Consider the following 25,301-nt stretch of genomic DNA (forward strand, 5'->3'; position numbering starts at 1 on the left):
GGGCCGGTGCCCGGAGCTGGAGCCAGGGGTGAGTGCCCGTGGCCAGAGCCAGCGCCCCAAGCCCAAAGCCCTGCAGCTGGAGCTTGGGGCCACGCGGCCAGGCTCCCAAAGTCCTGCTTCTGGAGCCTGTTGTGCAACCATCCTAGGGCTGCAGCCAAACTGATGGCTGGCGCCCGGGGCCAGTGCTTTCTGTTGTGAGGCTAGAGCTCAGGGCCGGCACCTGAGCCAGGGGTTGGTGCTCGCTGCTGCCAGCCAGAGCCAGGGATCAGCACCCAGGGTCAGCTCCCACAGCTGGAGCCTGAAGCCCTGCAGCCAGGCTCCTGAAGTCCTGCCGCTGGAGCCTGCCGTCCAACCACCCCAGGGTTGAAGCCCGAGCCCCACCTCCCCTCCCCCTCCCGCCCAGGTGGGTCAAGAACTCACCTTGCTCCTGCAGCGTCCTCTGTCTCCAGAGGTGGTGCAGGGCGGCACATCCAGGAGCAACAGGGAGGGCGGGGGAGGGACTGATGCTTTGCCCCCCCATCACTGCCCAGGAGGCTGTCATGGCCACACAAAAAGGCCCTGGTTGGCTGCATTCAAGAAATGCTGCTTTAAACCATGTTTTCTAACTGAAAACTGGGGGGGTTGGTAAGTGAAAGACCCTGGTAAAGTTTTCAGTAAAAAAAAATCATGTCACATGGAAAACGAGTCCATTTTGAACATTGTGAACTGGAAATAATGTCAAAATCTCTCTCTCTCTCTCTTTTTTAATGGAACCAGCTTTGGAATAGCTCTAATTCTGGGTTTCTCTTGCTAATACTAAGGACCCACATCCCACCTCTCCTCTCTAATGGATTTTAGGAATGAAACTCCCTGCCCTGTTTCAGGTGTTAGAGATGCCATCAAGGTGGCAAGAGGGGAAGACATTTGAACTCGCCTCTGGCAGGTCAGAAGATTTTCAGTTCACCTTTATGAGCTATTTCAGGAATGCTTTGATTTTAGTCAGTGTGGAAGAGAGAAAGCCAGGCCCTTTAAACTTCCCCCAACTCCTCTAGCTCACACCTCTATATGCAGTGCAGGAAATGTTCTCTCTATTCATCCCAAAGGGAGTAAACCACCTTATGAAGGACAGGAAGGATCAGGGCTAAAGTAAATCTAAGGCCCAATTCCCCAATCCCTGCATTATTCTCTGAAATCGCCCAGGCGTGGAGAGGATAGCAGGCTACGTAGTCCAAAGGGATGGTGCTGCTTTATTTTGCCATGGTACAGGACAATGCCTTAAAAAGCCACAATCGGGGCCCCAAATTAGCCTTTTCCCTCACTCCGCATCAAGGTGTGTGACATTCTGCAGTTGACGAGGTTTTCCCCTCGCGCGCGCGCGCACACACACACACACACAAGGAAGGATTTGAACATGAATAAAACAGCTGTATTTATGAATTAGAACCAAGGAAACATTTTATCTACTTTTATGCTACACCAGAAAGAGGTAAGTGTGTCGTGAAAGGAAGAACCTTTTATCTGCCTGTCTTTGAAACCTCTGTCTACACAGACTCAAAGAAGCTGTTAATCAGATTGTAGATATTATTCTGTTGCCTATGTGGTCAATAGCAAAACTCTCTCATTGGTTTCATTGGGGACAGGATCATGCCCGGAAGGTGGATTCTGTCTCTTCACAGGCCTGATCCCAAAGCTCACTGCAGGGATGGTGGCATTCCTCACAGGTAGCAAAGCTATTCTTCAGTTAGGCAGGTATTCCTACATGAGATCTTATTACCACACATCACCTAATAGAAGCTGGTTGAAAATTTTTCATCCAATATTTAGATTAAAATTCAAATAATTTCCCCTAGCATTTTTCGAGCAGCTCCTGCTAATTAGGAAATGGGATGGGCTATTTTAGGAGCTTGCAAGAGTGCCAAAGTTTGCATTTGTGACTCCTTTTTCTCCTTCAATCTCAACTCCTTCCCCCCACCCGGATGAGTCAGCCAGCCTGTGCCCAAAATGTGATACACGGGGAGACCCTCACACCAGCAGGAATACTGAGGTCATGGGTGCAGAGATTGTTGGTACACATGACATTGCAAAATAAGAGCCAATGTTTGTCCACTAGATAACTTTGAAAGTGTGATGTGCTCAATACTATTTCTGCTTCTGCTATTTTTACTTCAGTGTCCTCTTTTATTTCAGGGTTGCCGTGGTTCTTATTTTCTTCCTCCCTGAATTTTCTTTGAAGCATGTTGGCCTATCTTTAAAATATAAATATATATATTTATTTTAAATTGCTCAGAGTCCTTTAGCCATTGGATTCCAACAAACTAAGAAGCTCTAAATATACAGACTCTGGCATTTAATATTATATTTTCCCACTTGCAGGACTATTGATTTATTTTAGGTGCCTCCTTTTTTGAGTGCCCAACATGAGACATGAGTAAGGGGCCTGATTTGCAGAGTTTGGATGCCCAGCACTGTTGTCATATGCTACCGGTGTGGTGCTCTGCTTTCTCCTATGTTGATATCACTCAGCTGCGTGCGTGTGTTCCCTCTGTGTGCTGCCCCAGCTCTGCGCAGATAGCTGACCCAGCAGACCCGAAAAGAACCCCCAATGACCACAGAGTCTAGTAAGATGCAAAGTCACGTTGACCAGGTTTATTGCGACCTCGGACACAGTTGCAGTTCCCCATAGATTACTTAGTCTACCGGGCATACTACGAGAAAGTGCCTCTTGGCAATGGACCCGGCTCAGTCAGTGGAGGGACTTTCCACTGCCCCCTCGGCCGGACAAAGACACCACCCCAAGGATACATTCTTATACACAGGTACAAACAAGTTACACATCACTCCTGACGTATTGAGGTGCAACCCCTCTACGCAGCAAGGTACAACCCTTCTACGTAGTAAGGTGCCGCCTCTCACCTTGTATATGTTGGTTCGATCAAAACAACTCTATCCATCATTTTACCCTTTTGCCCCTGTCATTGGGATGGGTCGGCCTGTTCCATGTTATCTGTGGAATGTTCCCGTATAGTATGTCTTGGTACCATGTTTATACTTTAACTTTGCTAGGTGAATATATATTTATGCAACATCAGCCCTTTCCTTGCCAGCTTCTGTGAGCAGGGCCTGCCTCTGGCTCACAGCTTAACTTTGCTTTATGTTAGCGAAGTCTTGACTATTACTCTAGTTCAGGCCTCAGGCCTCATACTGGGCCTTTAACAGGCCTCAGGCCCCATACTGGGCCTTTATCAGGGCCTTCACTTACTACAAGCACTTTCTGAAAATCAGACACCTTTTAGATCTCTCACTTTGGGTACCCAGAATCACCAGTGACTTAGGAAAATCTTGGCTGCAATGAGTAGCAAACTCTGGCCCTCCATTTTGAGAACACGTAAACCACAGCACAAGACAGAGTCTCTAGTCTGTACCATGGTATTGGTTACTACCTCATGTAAAACATTGCTTTGTGAAATTTTACATGCAACATTCTACACTCTCCCGCCCACCACAAAATAGAAGGATACTTCTCCGTTCCACTTGCACTAGAATCCTTGCTGTTACACTTTGGGCTCCCTCAAAATAAATAAATAAATACAATCTGTAGTTAATTTCAAATCTATTAGCTCCCACAGCTCCACTGCAGCAAACAAGTTTTCAAGGGCTTCCTGAGAGCAAAATCTGGACCCAAATCTCTAGCTAAATAATTTCATCAGCAGGAAGTACCTTTTGCAGACCTCACTGCTAGTCAGATAAAAACCACTGATTCTGCTTCTGTTGATAAACCTCCTACTTTAAAGTCTTCAACCTTCAACAATTTTCAATTCCAAGCAAAACCCTGACAATTTTATTTCTCCGGTGCTTCTCATTTTCCAACAATAATGCAATGTCCTCTTCCACTGCATATCAGTTCAACTCAGTTCACAAATGTAGGAAAAGTTCCGGCGGCTCATTTTCCAGAATACTAGCTGCTTAATGTTGACCAGAATCAGTTTCTCCTTCCCCTATGTCTGCGCTGAAGGCACATTCAAATTTGATCTTGTGTAGTGTTAAGTCCTATCTGAGCAAAAGCTGAAAACTAAATACATTCAACTTGTTCTTTTCCCCAACTAAGGGCCTGATCAAACTCCCACTGGAGTCAGGAATTGGAGCAGGCAGTAATTATAGGGGGGCTAAATTCTGTTACCTTCCTTATGTAGGCCCTGATCCTGCAATTCACTTCATGCAGAAGTAATGGTGCGCCTCTATAGAGCCCCATTCTATTCTCAATTCTATTCTATATTGTAATATATGTGATGTAATTGTGCATGCGCCATGCTTAGCCACTAGAGGCTATCTGTATGTACCCAGATCCCTAGTAGCGAAGCAGCTGAGCAGCTGAATTAACAAGCAGGTTACTTAACGTTCTGTCCATGTCTTAACTGGCAAGTTCCTTGTCCAGATCTAACAGTGGTGACGAGCAGGTTGGGTTCATGCTGCAGCTGTTGTTTTAAATGTTCTCCAGCAATAGGAGCTGGTAAGTGAGTGCAGCAGCTGTGTTGAAGTTGGAGGCGGACACAGGCCTGGTGCAGTAGACGGTTCCTTAGTAACTAGCCTGACTAAGGGAAGGAAAGGCGCACCCGATATCCCTATAGCTAGACAAGGAGGGCCAGTGGCCTAAATAGACTCACAAAGATGTAAAGAGGCAACGTTGGTTTAACAGGTGATAGTGAAAATACTGTTTCACAGGCTGTGACATCATGGGGTCCCATAAAGAACATATGGGCATGTTTGACAGTACAGTAGAAGACTGGCCTACGCCCACTGAGTGTCTGGAGCAATATTTTGTGCTCCATGACATACCAGATGAGAAACAAGTGACTGTACTGCTGAATTAGACGGGTGGTAAGACCTGCCCCCCATGTTGGAGTCTGACGTCTTTAGACAAGCTGTGCACCAAGCCTTTTGTTGAGTTAGTGACAATATGACAGGAGCATTTTGCACCAAATGCCTGGGAGATAGCTGAGCACTTTAGATTCCATAAACACAACCAGCAGGAAGGTGACGTAGGGAGCCGCACTACAAAGAACTCCACAAGTTTGGAGATACCCTACAAGTTGCCCTGAGAGGTTAACTGGCATGATATCAAGCGATCCAGCAATGTCTCCTGACAACAAACACCCTCACATTCAAGAAAGCTATGGAGATAGCTACTTCTATGAAGGCTGCCATCCGAGAGTCACATGAGCTTCAATCAGTGGGCAAGAGTGAACACTCTATATACAAATTACATTCCATTGCAAGGCGAAAAGACAAGACAGAGTCATGAGGAAATTGCTATCACTGTGGCAAAGGATGAACAGAGTGCAACTGATTGCCGTTTCTGACATGAGGAACTGTCAGCACTGTGGGGGGAAAGAAAATGGCAAGTGGCAAGAAGAAGAGACCAGAAACACACCACAAGGTGCATGCTTTGCAAGCAGAAGCTCATGGCATAAGGATGACTTAGCCAAGTTAAGCATTGCATGCTTGGAAGTGGCTTGCATGCAGGATGAAGGCAAAGAAGCCATTTGGGTGACACCTATGGTAACTGGAAACCCCTTAAGATGGAGCTGGGCATGGGTTTGGCTCTGTCTGGAATTCCACACACAGAGTTCCAGAGTTAAGCAACAGCAAGATGGAAAGGACCAACATTATGGTGAAAGCTTACACGGGAGAGAAAATCACCCCATTAGAAGTATGCACAGTAAATGTACAGTACAATGATCAGCCCATGACTTGGACCTCTGTGTTGTAAAAACAGAAGGACCATCATTGTTTGGATTATATTGGCTGAAGAGCATTCGTTTGGATTGGCAATCCATCAAGGCTCTGAAGTCCATCAGAGAACTAGCTCACAACAGCAGCTAGAGGAGATACTATCTAGAGCTGTGCTGGTGCTCCAGAAGGGCATTGGGCACCTGAAGGGCATCAAAACCAACATCATTCTGACAGAAGGGCCAAACCCTTAGTTCTTTAAGGCTCAGCTAGTACCGCTTGCCATCAGAGACGCAGTAGACAAGGAGCTGGAATGCCTAGAAGGTATGGGCATACTAACCAGGGTCAACTGGAGTGACTGGGTGACTCCCATTGTTCCTGTCATGAAGAAAAAAGGTGCAGTAAGGGTTTGTGGTGACCATTAATCCCATGATCTGGGTCAGAGGGAAGAAACTCAGCAAAATGGATTTAGCTCAGGCTTAACTACAAATAAAAATAGAGGAAGGGTCAAGGAAATTCTTCACCATCAACACTGAAAAAGGGTTGTGTGAGTACAACTGACTGGTATTTGGAGTGGCATCCACCCCGGCAGTCTGGCGGATGTCAATGAACCAGGTACTGCAAGGAATACCAAACTGTAGGCGTTACATAGACAACGTCATTGTCACCGGATCCAGTGAAGTGAACCATTTGAAGAATCTGGCATAAATTTTCAAAACGTTGGAAGCATATGGATTATAAGTGAACAGTGATAAATGTGAGTTCTTCAAGGCATCAGTTATGTACTGTGGACACATCATACATGCTAAGGGACTGCATAAGTCACTAAAGAAAGTTGAAGCAGTTATGAGGGCACCTCACCCTGAAGCTGCATGACAGGTTCATACATTCATCAGTTTTGTTAACTATTACCATAAATTCTTGCCAAACCTGTTGTACCCTCTGAATCAGTTTCTTCTGAAAGGGAAATGCCGGAAAATAACTAAGCAATGTGAAGACGCTTTCTGGAAGGCAAAGCAGCTAGTTACTTCTGAGCAAGTGTTAACTCGCTAAGACCTGGAGCTAGCAATCTTCTTGGCATGTGATGCGCCACTAAGAGAATTGGAGGAGTGATCTGCCATGTGATCCAAGCAGAATGCATCTATGCCCAGACAGACCATGAAGCCTTGAGTATGGTCTGGGGAATTAAGACATTTGGACATTACCTGTATGTTAGAACGTCTATGACAGATTATAAACACTTGTTGTTCATTTTTAACCTCAAAACGGGTATTCCAGAAATGGCTGCTACTCAAATTCAGAGATGGGCTTTATTCTTGTGGTCCCATAACTATGATGTTAAATTTAAGGGAACAGCTCAAAGTTGTGTAATGCTGATGGGTTGTCATGGCTATCACTGTTGGATACAAGCTCCACACAACAACAAGGTGAACTTGCAGCTGTTGAAATCTTCAATGTGGCACAAATTGGTGCATTTCCTAGTATTCAGATGATACTGAAACAGGAAACAAACAAAGACATTACCTTAGCAGAGGTATATGAAGCTACATTAAAGGCTGGAAGGCAGAAACAGTGGAGAGCTTAAAGCCATTCTTCCACTGGGAGGAATGAAATCACAGTTGCTGAAGGTTGTTTGATGTGGGGAATTCATGTCATAATTCCTACAAAACTACAGGCAAGGATCCTGGAGGAATTGCATGCGGGGCCCCTTGGCATAGTCAAGATGAAGACATTGGCTAGAGGATATGTCTGGTGACCAGGCATTGACTGACAGATTGAGCAGTTAGCTAAGAACTGTTCTGGCTGTCAGAATGTGAAAACTACGACTGACTTGATAGCATTTCATCTTTGTAACGCCCAACTGTTCCTTGGGAATGAATTCATCTGGATTTCACAGGCCCATTCTTGGGTACCAATTTTTAAATAGTAGTGGATGGATATTCCTAGTGACCTGAAGTTTCATGCATGTCATCCATGACTTCTGCAAGTACCATACAAGTTTTATGAAGCCTTTTTGCTCACACAGGACTGCCAAGACAAATTGCAAGTGACAATAGTCCACAATATGTTTCAGAGGACTTCCAAACTTTCATGAAAAGTAATGGCCTCAGTCATGTTACATCCGCACCATAGCATCCTGCAACAGATGGCTTAGCAGAATGTGTTATTCAAACCATGAAAAAAGCTTTCAGAGCTGCAACAGGACAACCACGTTCATTACAGGCCAAACTTGCAAACTTCTTGTCTGCACATTGGAATGCTGTGCATACAACAACAAACCAGTCGCCTGCAAATTTGTTCCAAGGACACAACCTCTGATCTTGCCTGGATTCGTTGAAACCTGATCTGTGAAGGGAGATAATTAACAAGCAGACAGATCAAACAAAGAACCATGGACTCTGTCCCGTTAAAGAGTTATGGATGGGACAACGTGTTCTTGCTTAAGATTACATAGATGACCATAAGTGAGTTCCTGGCACTATCCAAGCTCAAAGGGAACTTATTCTTATGCTGTCGCAGTGACTCCTGATGTGATATGTCTTTGTCAAACTGAGCAGATTCAGGATTTACACCCAAAACAAAGGGTAATGACACCATGAGTACCTGATCTGGCTGATTTGAATTCTGAAGTTCAGGACACTAGTTCTGTGAACCTGGATTGTCATCTGAAGCATCTGTTCAAATGTCTGCTCCAGAACCTGAGAGATGCTACCCTGTGCGCCAGAGGAAACCACCCGAGTGACTCAATCTATTGTCGACATAGTTGATAGTTAAGGTGGACAAGTGGTGCAGAGGCAGAATAATCCTCTCACTTGGTCTGCAGTCTGATCTAATATACATAGGTTCTTGTATCACTCTCATAACATAATATCTAAGCACCTTTAGGTAGTGTGTTAAGCAACAGAACTCATCATCTCCCCTAGAGGGGAGAACTGTTGGTCCAGTGGAGTGTTTTGTTTAGGTTGGGTTTTGGTTTGTTTTTAATGTACTCATCAATTCGTGTTGGTGTCAGTGAAGGGAGATAGAAGTATGCCTTGTAGTTGAAGGAAAAGGTAGTGAGGTTTGTGATGGGCCTTAGTTCCTGTAGGAATTTGTTCGGTCTGACACCACCCACCAAGAAAGCTCAGTCTCCTGCAAAGACAAGCTTTACCCTTATCATAGGAAGTTCCACTGTACCTGAGGAATGGAGTTGTCAGCTGCTTTACTAGCGCTCCATTCAGGCTCAACTGGTGCAGCGTAGTGAATTAAATGGAACTAGAAGAACAAAGCACTTTTCAGCAAAGGTGCAGAAACACGCCCTTAGGAAGTTTACTGCAGCACTAGTGGGTGGTTAAAGAAGACGATTGATTCCATAGTTACAGCAGGATGGACCTTTACAGGAAGTTTTGTAACAGGCCCACTGTAAGGTACAAATCTTGTCTATCACACCGTAATACAGTGCACTCTACTGGCAGTGCATGGGTCTACTTTTGAGTGAAGAGGCCATGGAAAACATAAGACCAAGTCAGACTTAGAAAATCATTTGAACAGACTATCAGAGCTAATGAAATCAGCCTGTTTATAAACAGAAATGGTGAGAGAGTGGTTTTTTTTTAAACAAATACAAAATATGGAAGATCTTTTAAAATCTCTAACACCTTTAGCCACAGAATGTGTTTGACACTCCCTATGAGCCTCAATGGCAGGAACTTGATTTTTTTTAAAAGTACCTCATTTAAATGAAATTAACAAGGCAATAGAAAGAGAATAGAATCATTCTTGGTGTCTTTCTTGACCATTGTCAAAGGAGTCTAAGACCAGTAACAAATGTACAGATGTATTCAGAGAGAGGGATTTTGGTGATTCTTTTAAAGGTTAAAGGGCTCACCATCAACTCAAAAAGAACATTTTCATCTGAAAACGTCATCCCTAATATTGTAACAAATAACCACTAAGATGATTAGAACTGAAAGATGCTGAAGAAAAGAACAACAGCACATTTTTAATTTTGTTCCTTGTGGGTGCAACCATAACTCTCTCAACATGCCTGCACAGGACAGTAAAGGAGCACCTGTGTGGGCTTCTGGCAGTGCCAGACCATATGTGGGTGGTTGTGATGGGGAGAGTACCCACCACTGAGCTGCTTGTCTCTGTCTCACACAGGCGGGTGGGGAGTGGGCAGAATCTCCTTCCCCTGCCCCCGCCAATCCTCCCACCCCACCCCTGTTTTGTCAATGGTGATTGCTCTTCCACAGCTCTGGTAGCAGCAGCCACCGAGCTGACGTTGCGCATTTAGGTGGGATGCTGTGAAATGGATGCATGTTATGTGGTTGGTTCTATGTTGGCCCTGAAAGGGAGTTTCCTGAGAAGTCTGTGAGTGCATTTGGTGTTGTGATGTTTGGTCGGTAAGACACGTGACTTGAGGTTGATGTGGATGTAAATGTTGCCGTATCTGGTGATATCTTTTATTTTTAGCGATGGCTTTAATAGGAGATGCACTTGATCAACTTTAAAAATCTTTGGGTTAAAGTGGTATTGCATATGTTTGTCTCTCAAGTGCAGTTCTGTGATGTGAGGAGCAAGGTCTGCATAGTGCAGTGGCTTCCATTAATTGGCCACATATGTATTCTAGTTTTTCTGGATAGCAGTTGGCAGACACAGTCCTGGTAGGTTAGTTTTAAGGTGTTTTAGCAATGAACCTGTGTCAGCAGAGTCGGGACCCAGTGTGTTTGGGCTGAAGTGTTCACTATTCAACATCTTTCAGAGACAGACTCCAGTCTGAGAGTACTACCAAACTGTGATGAAATCAGTATTGTTTGCATTAATGTCTCTTCTGGAAGTCCAAATTATAATGATAGCCCCATTGGGCTCGGCACTGTATGTACACATAGGTAGAGCCCCAAAGAGCTTACAATCTAAATAAACATGACCAACAAAAGTAGTATTATTATGTCCATATTATCAACTGAAGCATTGAGAGATGTTAAGTGACTTGCCAAAGGTCACACAGGAAGTTTGTGGCAGAGCCAGGAATTGAACGCAGACTTCTTGAGTACGCATCTAGTCCTTAAGCACAAGACCATCCTTTCACTACATGCTCATCTAACCCCTAGAAATAGTCCTTCTAAGTCAAAGTTGAGGTCCATGGAAGGATATATAAATCATAGAGCTGGTTGAATTTTTTTCATCAAAATTTTTTTGACCAAAAGAAAAATTTTCATTTTGGTCAAAAATTTCTGGTTTTTGTTTTTGTTTTGTTTTTGTTTTTGTTTTTGTTTCCTTGACTTTTTTTGTGGGAAACTTTGAAAAAAACAAAACTAAAAAAGAAAAGTCCTGCAAAAACTAATTGATCATTTTGACTCGCTGTAGTCAGTAAGCTTGCATTGTCCTGCTGAGGACATACCGGTTTTGTGAATGAATTGTAGAGCTGAATCAAGCTGAAAAGTTAAGATCTCATTCAAACTTGCCCAGTGTCAGAGGTTCTTTTAATCTGAGGATTTGGTTCAGCCCATTACAGAGAAAAGGACAGACCAAACAGTTCAGATCCGGACAACAGCTGAGTGAATAATTGATGTTTTTTGGTTCAGTGGCTGAACAAATAATCAGAAAAAAAAATCAGTTTGGATTGACCTTGAAATGCCAACTTTTCAATGTTTCTCACCAAACAGAAACCTCCCCCCTCCCCTTTTTTTTGTTTTCGGTCTAATTAAATGTTTCATTTGACCCAAAACAACGTTTTGTTTTCCGATGTTTTTACCCTTTTTTAATTTGTTAAATCTAGCTAAATTTTGAAATGAAATGCTGTTTGAATTTCTCAGAAACTATTCACTAAATTTGACTGAATTAATGAACAGTTTTGGTTGACCTGAAACTGCATTTTTTCAGTGAATAAGCTATTAAAAAAATTCTCCCAACTCTTATCCATACCCCAGTATTGGTGCCAAGGGCGTTCAGAACAAAACAAGGAGCAGGACCTGCTCTAGGCACCAGCAAACCAAGCACGTGCTTGGGGCGGCACAATTCCAGGGGTGGCACTCCGGGTTGTTGTTGTTGTTGTTTTTTTGCTTCGGCAGTTGCGCCTTTGGAGGGATTTTTTTTTTCCATTTGGGGCGGCCAAAAACCCAGAGGAGTGGTCAGTATTCTCATCAATCAATCTGCACTAACATTCATCATGCTTTTTGCTTTCTGCAAACATTCTTGCATATAAAACCTCATTTCTTCAAACATGTGTGGATAAGTAAGTGAAAGGGTTTCTGAATATAGTAGCAAAGTGGCAGATTTTATTCATAAGAATATTTGCAAATGCTACTTCTCCCCCCATGACCTGACTACTGCATTCACCCATCTATAGTTAGTAGAAATCATTATGCTCTTTTGCCTTAATCCTTTGACTAAAATAGCTGTCCTCTCAACACACAGAACTGGCTCCAGAGTGTAGCTGCTGCAATGTATTGGTCTTCTCCCACTGACTGCTTCACACCATTACAGGTTGTTTTCCCCCCACCCCCCCCGTGCACAACTGGTACCTTTCTAGTAGTCCACACACATACTGACATTCTCGCAAGAAAGAACATTGCTCTAGCTGTGTAACTGCAAAATCAAGACGCTATTTTATTTAAAAAAAAAACCCAACAACAGTAAACACAATTTAAAGACACATTTCATCGTAACAAACGATATCAGATATAATGGTGGATCGAGGTTAGGTCCTGACAGCCAAATCTCTGATTTTTATATCTCTGCACTATGTTTCCTGTAGACAAACTTTCTTGTTGGAATTTTACAATAATGCTTTGCACTGTTTGAGGATCTCAAAGCAATTAGTAAAATTAAGGAGTTGTCTCATAACATCCTAAAAAGGGAAATATTATCTCATTTTAGAGACAAGGAAACTGAGGCACACCGAGATTAAGTGCCTTGTCAAAGATCACATAGCATGTAGATGGCAGTTTGAGATAGAGTCCACAACACTGGACTCCCAGTCCTGTGCCTTAGCAACAAGGCTTTCATTCATGTTTTTGAATAATTGCTTTGGAGAAATGCACCAGTAGATAGAGGCACAGCAGGCAGTAACTGAATGTCGGAGGGCAAGGAAGAAGAGAAGAGAAGAGAAGAGAAGAGAAGAGAAGAGAAGAGAAGAGAAGAGCGGCTACTCCTATAAGTAGAGGGGAAGAGTCAGTGGAGATACCCAGAGTATGAGAGCCCCAGGAGGATACCGGATGACTCGCAGAAGATTGCAAGGGAGAATAAAAGATAAGAGGACTTGCAGCCAGAAAGAACAGGAGGAAGGCTGGAGAATCACACCATCACCAGGAAAATGCAGGTTGACATGACTGGTGACTTCCTACGCAGAAGAACAGAGAGTCCTGTCACCACAGCTGATCTGAAGACCAGAAGGGTGTGCTGTCTGCTGCAAGGTAGGATACAGGATGTGGACCTGGCACTGAAGAAGGTCCTAATGGGAGCAGGAAAGAATCCACTTATTGTCCTTTATGTGAGAACAAACGATACAGCTAGATTCTCACTGGAGCATATCAAGGGAGACTATGCCAGGCTGGGAAAGATGCTTAAGGAATTGGAGTCTCGGGTGATCTTCAGTGCAATTCTATCTGTCCTTTGAGGAAGAGAAACAAGGTGAAACAAGATTACCATGATCAACAGATGGCTCTGGCAGTGGTGCTATAAGGACGGCTTTGGGATGTTTCACCACAGGGAGGCATTCATAGACAGAGGGCTGTTCTCATGGGATGGACTCCACCTGAGTAGGGAGTGAAATAGACTTCTGGGATGGAGGTTGGCACAACTGATTAAAAGAGCTTTAAACTAAGAAGACAGGGGAGACAGTCGGGAGATGCTCATGTAATTGCCACGCCTGATTTTAACATTGAGAGGAAGAAAAATCAAGTAAGAAAGGACGCTGCAATGGACAAAAGGACAGCAGCGGGTAGGAGAATGGACATTAAGAGGAATGGTAGCACCGATACCAATGAAGCTACCAGTCAGGTAGGCGATACTGACAGTAGAATGTCTCTACCCAATTGGTGAGGAATGTGGGCGAAGTGAAGCAGCAACAATTAAGATGTTTGTACACCAAATGCAAGGAGCTTGGATAACAACATGGAGGAACTAGAACTTCTGGTGCAGGAAGTGAAACCAGATATTATAGAGATAACAGAAACATGGTGGAATAGCCGTCATGACTGGAGTACAGGGACTGAAGGGTATGTGCTGTTCAGGAAAGATAGGCAAAAGTAGTGGAGTAGCATTGTATATCAATGATGAGGTGGACTAAAGAAATTAGAAGTGACGGAATGCCAAAATCACTTTGGGGAAGAAAGCTACTAGAGGTTCCTCTGGACTAGTGTTTGGGGTATACTTCAGACCCCCAGGATATGATTTGGATATGGATAGAGATCTCTTTAATGTTTTTAATGAAATAAATACTACTGGGAATAGTGTGATTATGGGAGACTTCAATTTCCCAGATACAGATTGGAAGACAAGCACAACTAATAATAGTAGGGCCCAGATTTTCCTGTATGTGACAGTTGACAGATTTTTTTCACCAAATAGTCACTGAACCAACAAGAGGTGATGCCATTTTTTTCTTGGTGGATTCTCTGTAACCTGAAGTCATTACATTGGGATTTGAGGACTTCACTATCTCAGCCAGAGATTATGGTTCTATTACAGGCGTGGGTGAGTGAGGTTTTGTGGCCTGCAATGTGTAGGAGGTCAGACTTGATGATCATGATGGTCCCTTCTGGCCTTAAAGTCTATGAGTCTATGAGTGGAGCTGTGCATAATTTTGAAAAGAAGAAAAAACTTGAATTCTGTGCAGAAGAAGATGGGAAACTAGAGCAAAGATTAACTAAACAGGGAGATTATGGAAAGAGCAGAGTGATTTTAAAGATAAAACTAACTGAGCTTGGGGAAATAAAGGGCTTCTGACAACTACTGGATGATTTTTTATCATTATGGCTGAAAAATATACACTTTGGGCCAGACACCGCTCTGATTTACACTGGGGCAACCAGTGTAACAGTGCAACCACTGGAGCTGTTTGGTGTTCAGCACTTTTGAAAACAACCCAGTTTTTCAGCTGTCTAAATACAGATTTAGAAGATTATCTGTTGGCATCCAGCTTTGAAAATCTTGCCCGTATTGTATATTGCTGCCTTTACAGTATGGTTACAACAGTGTTACCATCCAGAGATGGGCAAAACTTAAAAAGACAGATGAATCAGTTTGGAGAAACCTACATGCTGTGGAAGAAGAGGTAGAAGTTAGAGCTGGGCAAATAAGTGATTGTTAGTTAGGTGGCAGTTCCAAAAGGAAAAAAAATCAGTTCCACTTGAACCAAATCTGTTTTGGTTTTTTTTGAATTTTCAATTAGTTGAAAAAGTCTTTTGTGTCCGTTGTAGCATGAGGATTTAAAGTTGTGTATCCTACATCCTAGGTGAGAGCCCTAACCACTGGGCAAGGGGTTACATGGCAAGTGGTGTCTCACCACCACCGACTACCACCTCTTCTTTCTCCTCCTCCATTTTATGAATGGCCAAAACTATTCATTTCAAATTTGTGAATGAACTGGCAGTTTTCATCAAATAAACTACTAGTATGAAAATCTTTGCCCAGCTCTAGTAGAAATCTTAAATTCATTTACGTGGCCTTCGGTATTTGTTGGTTTGAGTTGGGCAAAACACAGTACAAGGCCCACAGTTTTTGTGGTATTGTAGTACTTCTATTTCTGGTTAAAACCAGAATCCACAGAGGCATAAGAAAATATTTTTGTTAAGTATTTTTTTCTATCCATTATGAATTTGCCACTTTTAACTTTCACTGAATGTCCCCTGTTCTAGTGCTAGAATAGGAAGGATTATCTGAACTGTGGGATTAAGGGATTTTTTTTTTTTTTTTTTTTTTTGGTTCACTGAGTATTCTGAAAAATGGAAAAGAAATAATTTTGAGTCAAATGTTTTGTTTCAACAAAATTGAAATATTTCATTCTGATTTCAACCATTTTTAAACATTTTGTTGGGTTTTTTGAAATAAAAATAAAGAGAGTTTTGAAATGAAAAGTCGTTTCAAAGCAAAAACTTGAAATGTTTTGTGTGAAAACAAACAAAACATTTCAATTGTTTCAGACTTTGTTTTTGGATTTTTGCAACCGAAACAATCAGCAACAGTTGCAAAATGTTTTGGTGTCACCAAATCTGCATGTTTCACCAAAAATTCACCCAGTTCTAATGTGTTCTCCCCAGCTTCGATTCTGATGCTACTGTGTGGATAAAAGGCCAAATTCAAAACCTACTGAAGTCTGTAAAAGTCTTTCCACTGACTCCAATAGGTTTTGGATTAGGCCCAAACTGAGCAGGAGTTAACTAGGTGTGCGGGTGTTATTAACTACACTGATTGCTACTGGAAACAAATTTATGAGCTTCTTACTTTGGGAGCCAACCATAATACTTTTAATTACACAAAAGGAAGTATTTCTTGTGTAAAGACATTCCAACTGCTTAAATGTCTTTTAAGCCACTTCAAAAGTGAGAAGCACTACAAAGTAGTAGTCAAAATGCAGAACGAGGCGGTGGGGTATTTCCCTTCCTCTGATGAAGTTCATTCCCCCATCTCTGAATATTGCTAAACCATTCTTGGCAAGGATTATTTTTATCCCTGTCTCATGAAGATACTTCTGAAGAGCATTTTTGTTTTTGTCCTTGGAATGCACCACATTACACTGAGTGGCATGTATACGTTTTTCTAAGGAAGGAACTTAGACAGCCCCTGTCCAATGGCTTCTCCGCCCTTTGCAAGTCCCTCCACCCTTTGGAAATCGCTAAATTCCAACACCGCTGCTAAGCACTATGTAGAGAAGTAATGCTGAATCTGTGCTATAAGAATCAAATGGACTGCCACCCACAACCGGGCCCACAAATCTATTGAGGGCTCATGCAACTCAGCTCACTGCAGACACCTTTAGCTGCTTTGGGGCACAACTGCCTCATTAGCAAACATGCAGGTATGGTGTGTGCTTTTAGGAACTGTACTTTAGGGCATGGCTACACTTGCAGATGTAGAGCACTGTGAGTTAAACCAGCCCCCGGAGAATGCAGTAGGGAAAGCGCTGCAGTCTGTCCACACTGACAGCTGCTTGCGCACTGGCGTGGCCACATTTGCGGCACTTGCAGCGACATTGGGAGTGGTGCATTATGGGCAGCTATCCCAGCATGCAAGTGACTGCAACTTGCTTTTCAACTGGGGGTGGTGGTGGAGTGTGACAGGGAGTGTGTTGTGTGTATGTGGCGGGAGCGAGAGAGGGTTTTTGGGGGGCTGAGAGCATGTCAGCACGCTGTCTTGTAAGTTCAGACAGCATCAGACCTCCCCCTTCCCCCGCCTCTCTCTCTCACACACAGCATTCCACACTAATGGCTTGCATTGCCGGCTGTCAGAAACGGAGGTTTGAAATGGCATATCCGCATTCCTGCAGTAATTCAAAACAATGACAAGAGTGGCCACTTGACTTAAGGGGATTATGGGACGTTTCCGGAGGCTGATCACAGCGCAGTAATGCAACACCTCGTCCAGCGGGGGTGCAGCAAACATTATTCCACTCGCCGAGGTGGAGTACCAGCAGCGCTGTAGCCGCGGAGGCAGAGCGCTCTACGTGCCTTGCCAGTGTGGACAGGGAGTGAGCTAGGGCGCCTGGGGCTCCTTTATTGCGCTGTAACTCGCAAGTGTAGCCAAGCCCTTAGAGAGTGCATCTACGCTGCAAAATAAGCTCCACAGCAGTGAATCTCAGAGCTTGGGTCAACTGACTGGGGTTCAAAATTGCTGTTTGGGCTTGGGCTGGAGCCCATACTCTGAGATCCACCACCCTCTCTGTGCACTGTAGACATCAGTAGTTTAGCTTCCCAGATAGGAAGTTGGGGAAGGGCACTGCAAGAATCTATGTTCTGTTATGCAGAGACAGCTGGGAACTGCCTCGCTGAATAAAGAGGATCTCTTTCAAGCACATGGGGCCCAGAGTGATTATTAAATACCACACAGAGTATATATGTGCACGTGCTTTGTTTGCATGTACCTCTGCCTGTATTTTTCTTGTGCCCACCATAGCTCCTGATAAAGTAGTGTCCATCAATCTACTGCGGATGCTGAGCCCAGCCTGGTTTGATCTGAAAAGATTCAATATATAAACGTGTAGCAGACGCAAACAGTGATCATTTTACCGCATCAGCAATAATATCAGTCTTTAAAGGCGTACTAGTAGCAGAGAAGAAGGATGGTTTTGTGGCTAAGACATTAGCCCGAGGGTATGTCTACAGAGCAACTAGACACTGTGGCTGGCCTGTGTCAGCTGACTGGGGATCACGGGGCTCAGGTTGCAGGGCTGTTTTATTGATGCGTAGACTTCCAGGCTTAAGCTGGAGCCCAAGCTCTGGGATCCTCTCACCTCGCAGGATCAGAAGACTGTGTTCTCTTCTTGTTGCTGCCACAAACTTCCTGTGTGATGTTGAAAAAGTCAGTTGCCCATCTGTAAAATGGAGCTCCTAATGCTACTATCATGTAAATAACAGTAGTGAAGAGTGTGCTCTTGAGAAGACAGGAGAATTCATTCTGCTCAGCGTATATCAGATCAATTCCTACTGCTCTGGATTGCAGAAATTTACATTCCATGGAAAAAGGGCAACAAAGCAGAGCTTTTTAGGTACATTTACTCAATTTCTGTTAATATAATTCTACTGCTTTGCATTTACGAGGATTTCAGGCATTTATAAGCAGCATTACTATGTCATCTTTCTGATGATGACCTGAAAATATTTTACCAAGCTTGGGTAAATAAGCCCAGCAACATCCCTGTGAGGTAGGGTGTTTAGCAAACTCAGTGTGAAACCAATGCACAGAAAGTTCATGTGACTTTACCCTCGGTGATAGAGGAAAAGCCGAAAATAGAAGCCCAAAGTCCCAAACTCCTGCTATATGCAGTCAGTAGACCTCATTTCTTCCCTCCCCCCAAAACAAGCTGCCAATATAAGACACTGACCTGTAGACTGTACTCTCCTATACGATAATATTTTCAACAGATAAGAGCTATACACATCGTGTAAAACAAGAACAGTCAGTAGGCTAGTCATGATTTGTTTTCCTCTTCACTATGTGAAATGACTTTAAGAAAACAATCTCAATGTAAATAAAAATTAAAGAGGAAATGCATATGTCGAGAGAGAGAGAGAGAACCACACAATATAACACAGTGATAATGGACCCAGGGTTCCCCTAAAGAAGCAGTAGATGCCTCGCTTTCCATCAGAAAAAAAAAAAAAAAACCCTCACTCCCACCTACATACTTTTCATGTTTAGTCTCTGGATTGTAACAATGCTCCCTGCTGTTATCTTGTTTTGCCAAATACCTGCAGCACAAATTACAAGTATTGCACAGAGAAGAAAAGATCCACAGCTACAGGGATGGAATGCGAGTATGTACCAAGCTGAGATTTCTTTTTTATAAAGAATATAAATATAAACATTCTCAGGAGGAAAATATAGATAAGCAAATACATATTTTATTGAGGATGAGCAGGTGAGCTCAGAGTCAATCAGGGGACTTCGCTTTTTCCGAGCTCACACTCAAAGGCTGCATCCTGGATATCCTGCATCCAACAGAGAAGAGCATAGATATGAGTTTCTCTAGACCATTGGTTAGAAAATAGCTACAGAACAACAATGCAAAGGTTTTCCTCTCCCTAAGGATCCTGTGCTGCCTTATGTAATGCTCCTATTTCCTATGGACGAAATAGGAGCCTGATCCAAAGGACAGCCAAGGAGTGGGGTCTTTACACTGACTCCAGTAGCCTTTGGAACAGTCTCTGGAGAAGCAGCCATGTGCTACTCTTAGACTTCTTAGTAGGACTGGGCACATTTTTTTGGATGAAACATTTTCTTTGCTGAAAAATGCAGATCTGGATCGACTGAAGCAGTTCATGAATGTGTGTCAAATTGTTTTGGGCGGGGAAAAGAACTAAATGTTTTTTTTTTTTTAAATCAAAATATTTTATTCTGATATTTTCAAAATGAAACATTTTGATTTTTTTTGAGTTGAAACAACTTTTTGTGTGAAATGTACTTCATTTCATTAAAAATATTTAAAAGTTTTAAAGAAGCTGAAACAAAATTAAACTTTTCATTTCAGGTCAAATGAAATGTTATATTCGACCTGAAACTATTTTATTTTTTTTACTTTTTGGTTTGCCAAAATTTTTTAAAAATTGTTTTGCTTTGAACCAAAATTATTATTATTATTATTATTATTATTATTACTTTAATGGTCAGTGAACTGAAAAACCAGTTATTTGCACAACTCTCCTGCCTAGTATATGAACATCTTGATTAGAACTCTAATGAACAAACCCTGATTTCAGAATCCAGCTCACAGGCCGGCCTCTGAAATATTTTTATTTCCTCATGGATTACTTTTGTAGGTGAATGTGGATAGTATTTTCAGCTAATGTTCACTGAAACAAGGAAGAATTTACTTGACTTTTGAAATGAAAACTAAGACTAAAAGTTGGGATTCCTAGGTTCTCTTTTTGGCCCAGCCATTTATTCAGCCTGTAACTTTTAGACTCCAGATTACCCATCTATTAAATGGGGATAATTATCTGGATCTCCCTCACAGAAATTCTGTGATGCTTAATTAATTAATGCTTGGAAAGGTCTTTGAGATGCTTAGATAAAATAAGTTATATAAATTAAAATATTATATCAATAACCCTGTTCAAATGCTCAGAGCCCTAGTCTCTAGAAAGGGACTATGTATTTATAACCTTTTTGAATATACAACATTTAGTACATTTCAAAAAGGGCAAAGCAGATTTTAAAGCATCTGCAGTTATAAGTAGTAGCTACAGCAAAGTCAGTCACAGGGTAATATTTTTTTTTATTTTTCCCTCTTATGAAGCCAGAACAAAATGGTCGGATACTACTGTTATGTATATCCTTCAGATCGGTATACCCTTTTCCTTACTGCCAATGGGAATTCTACCTTAGACTGAGGGTGGTCTATGACTCTTAGGGAGTAAAGAAAAAAAAGTCTCCACAATGCAAGTGGCAGACGATGAAGGACAGAAGATAACCAAGATATGGGTTTGAGTTTCATGTCCCTCCATGACTAAAATATTTGGAGATGTTGGCCAGGTTAAGGACAATGGTGAGAATGGAAAAAAGATGTCGGATTGGCACTTTTGGACATTAGGTAACATGGGTAGGCTTAGGACAAAAGGAAGGATGGTCTGGTGGTTCGGAAGCTAGCCTACATGTTGGGGAACATGGGTTCTACTCCTGCCTCTCCCATAGCCTTCCTATGCCTTAGTTCCCCATCTGTAAAAGGGGATAGTAGCACCTCACAGAGGGGCTGTGAGACTAAGTATGTTCAAAATTGTCAGATGCTATGGTAATGGCTGAACTCAAGTTCTCTTTTCTTTTTATGTTACAAAGTGTAGTTTAATGGTGAAAGCAGAGGACTGGGAGATAGGACCCCTGTCATCTCTTCCAAACTCCGATACTGACTTAATATATGACCATGAGCAAGTCACTTAGCTTTTCTGCTATGGCTATGTATGGGAAATAGGGGGAGTGGACTCACAGAAAGTCAAGAGCCTACAGCCTATTAAGAACAGAGAACTTTACTTTTTTTTTTTTTAAATGGGGTTTTAAGCTAAGTTATCTTGACTTGCAAAGTTACACTAACAAAACTGAAGCCACATGTTTACAGATGCTCACTGCTTTTTAAGATGTAGTTCTATAGCATAACAGAGCCCCTCCCTGAGTACTGAGTGTATATATAACCACCACTAATCCCCAAGCTGAACCGAGCTCCTACTGTAACCCACACACCTCCTGGGTGTGGTGCTTTGTCCTGTTTAGTGGCACTGAGCCCAGTTAGTGAGCTATTAATGAGTCTGCTACAGCCTTAGCTAAGGGCTAGGTGGCTTTTAGCTCATGCAGTAGAGGCTCATGCATTTAGCTCCAAAGGTTCCCATGTTCAATGCTGACTACTGGGGGTCTGTGGGTGTTACACTACCATCTGAAGACTAATAATTAATAACATCATTAAACATTATGATACCTTAGCTGCTTCTCCCCAGGAGGAAGCAACGGGCCACAAAACAACAAACTTCACACTCCTCAATGGGAACTGCAAGAACACCAGGCGTTACTGGATGAAGTTATAAACAGCAGGACTCAGAAATCTCATGTGATCTAAAATGGAGTCCATCAGCAAGTGCTTCTGGCATCTCCTGGGTTCAAGGAAAAGACAGACAGGATGAAAACATACTCCTCTGAAGTCAGAGTATCCTGATCGCCACTCCTCGGCATTATATAAGCACAGCTGATAAAATAATAGGGAATGTTTTCATAAAAATTTTGTTTGCAGTGTTGTTATAGCCACGTTGGTCCCAGCATCTGAGAGAGACAAAGTGGATGAGGTAATGTCTTTTATTGGACTGATTTCTGTTGGTGGAAGGGACAAGCTTTCGAGCTTCATAAAGCTCTTCCCTCGGGTCTCGTCCTCAGCTGTGCGATGCTGAAAACCTATCTTATCGCTCTCATAAAAATTGTGTTCACTTTTGTAAAGGAAAAAAAAAAAGAAAAGAAAAAATCAAAACTTGAATATTTTGACTAGCCCGATATGTGAAGACAGATGGAAGAAACCAACTCTTGGGTTTTCTTTGTTACCTTTCTCCATCTGATTTTATAGGTCTGATTTCAATGAAGGGATTTAATAACATCAGGCACTGCCTATCTCAGGGTTCTCTAAAATGCCTTTTGTATTAATCCTTTCATAATTCAACCCCTTGGATTTTCCTATTCCAGGTGGCGGCTTGCTCCATCACAGTGTCAGCTTCCTCAACTATGTGACAGTGATAATAAAACTTAGAACTGGTTTGAACAAAAAAAAAAATAGAAAAAAGTGGGTCCCCCCCCTTTTTCAGGGGGGTGGGGGCAAGGGAGAGGTTTGTCCAAATTCAAAACTTCAAACATTTCAACCAGCTCGATTGTTGGTCAAGTAATTGGAATTTTTTGGGTAGAAAATTTGTCAAAATTTCCCCCTCTCCCACTTTTTTCCAATTAAATGTAAAGCATCAACATTGCAGAATTTGAAAAAAAAAATCAACTCACTTTAATTATACCATCATGGTAAAAACATCTGAGATCCTTGGGTGCCTATATAGAACTCCGGGAACCTTTTTGTCTTTTTGTCCTGTGATTGTACAGCTCCTAAAACAATGGGGTCCTGCTCCATGACTGGGGGCGAGGCTAGCACTATGATCATACAAATAATAATACTTAATAATAATTAATAATAAAGCAAAACATACAGATAAACCCATCACCTAACCCAAATGGCAGCACCCAATTCCTCTCCTCCCTCCCAGAAAGCCCCCCAACCCAGCAACCTTTTATAACCCCACAGTCCAAGTAACTAGACAGGCCTTGCAGTTTGGTCTGAAAATCGACAAACCTGGGCTGTCTCAGTACAAGAGATCAGACAAAATTAGAGCTGCACAAGTTGGCCTTCCTTGAGACAATGCTTTATAGCTTTAAATGCGTGGTGAGACCCACACAGGCAGAACCCTTACTGCAGGACTCAGGGTCTAAATTGTTATTGCAAATGAGTTGGATGCTTTCATTATAACTAACTTCATTTTAATTATTTATCTGTCAGGAACAGATGATCTTGAAATACTTTTGTAACATTCTCCATAGACACTGTCAGCTTACACAGGGAGAATATTCCTTGGACAGTTAGGAAAGTTACTGTCTAGATTTTACACTATGGCCCGATTCCAATTCCCCCCCACCCCCATAGTGTCTGAAAATTTAAATTCCCAGCTACAGTAAATTCCAGGTGTTCATTTCAGGCGAGAGCAACGGCTTTGAACTCCTTGGATGAAACCAAACCAGGCAGGAAAACGGAAAAAAAAAAAAAAAAAATCCTCAACCCTTTGCTTAGATTAGGTCAGCACCCTCTTGGCGCTGTCCGCATTCTTCTTCAGCACCTTGGCTTTTTGCTGCATGTCTGAAAGGGAACAGAGGAGCAGACAATCAACCGACCGCAGTGCACTTTCACAATTTCTGTATAAAATTTCACTTAATGCAATTCCGGCGCCAGTGCCGTGTGTACGATGGTACAGTTGAGAATATGTTTATATAACATGACTGCATGCCACTGCGATCCTTTAAATTCTTCTCTAAGAGCTTTAGTCACTCCAGGTTCAGTCATCCAAAACCCTTTATAATCTCAAATATCTCTTGTTACTTTCTCCTTTAAGCGGGTGTGTGTTCGGGAGAGTGTGTGTGGGGGGGAGATATGTAACTGATGTGGACATTTTAAGGCATTTTTTTTCTTCTTCCAGTTTTATCTGACAGAAGGGAGGATTCTGCTTCAGTATAGATGAAAATGGCCGGCCCCCAAAATATCCCCACCTGCCATTTAAAAAGAATATGCAAAGCACAGGGATTTGTTTAGCACTTGGAAATTTGAACAGCTATTACTTATTTGTGCTGCAGTATTGCTTAGTGGTCCTGGCTAGGGATCGGGCCTCGTTGTGGTAGGAATGGGACACATACATAAATGTCCCTCCCCCAACAAGGTTTCTATCTAACAAGAGACAGGCGGAGCACAAACAGCAAGCAAGCAGGTGTAGCACAAAGTTAAAGTGGGATAATATATGGAGATATGCCTATCTCATAGAGCTGAAAGGGACCCTGAAAGGTCATCAAGTCCAGCCCCCTGTCTTCACTAGCAGGACCAAGTACTGATTTTGCCCCAGCTCCCTAAATGGCCCCCTCCAGGATTGAGCTCACAACCAACCCTGGGTTTAGCAAGCCAATGTGCAAACCACTGAGCTATCCCTCCCTTACTATACTGGTTAGCATAGTAAGCAGCAGTCACAGAACATCAGCTGCCTAGCTGGTTGTCAAGTGTTTTGTCGGTACATGGTGGAAGTGAGGAAAGTTTTAAGGAGAACGTAACATAGTTGTAATTCACAGGTCAGTGAGCGTTACTCAGTCCTCATTCAAGCCAGAGAGGACATTAGTCTGTTACAGTTCTCAGCTCGTGAATCAACTGAATGGAGCATGGAAGCTGGCACTGTTCAAACTCATTCCTCCCTCCACCACCTTGTAATTTTGTTCATACTTCTTGGTTCAGTAGTGCTATCTCACAATGCGTTACTCAGTTGACATCACAAATACCACAGGTTGTAATGAGCATGCTGGTATTATGTCTTCAGCAAACACGGTTGTGCCAAAGGATTTTATAAGGGGGAAATGATTTCTTTAAAAGTTCAGTTAAAACGTATTTCTGAGCTGAATACTCTTCGTGGCCTCATTAATGGAACATTTAAGTGCATATTCCTGGGCTTAACCCAATTTACATGTTTGCTTGGCTCCCTATTAAGACCATGTCACTGCCAGACATGACAATGTGTGTCTCTTTCCAGCAGAACAATGACAACCTTTCACTTGCACAGCACATGACACAGTCATTTTACACCAGGTTTTGGGATTAGTCCTTGCAACTTCTCATCACATGTCAGAAACTACACTAA

Source organism: Emys orbicularis, chromosome 1 (genome assembly GCF_028017835.1).
Source record: "Emys orbicularis isolate rEmyOrb1 chromosome 1, rEmyOrb1.hap1, whole genome shotgun sequence".
Lineage (NCBI taxonomy): Eukaryota > Metazoa > Chordata > Testudines > Emydidae > Emys > Emys orbicularis.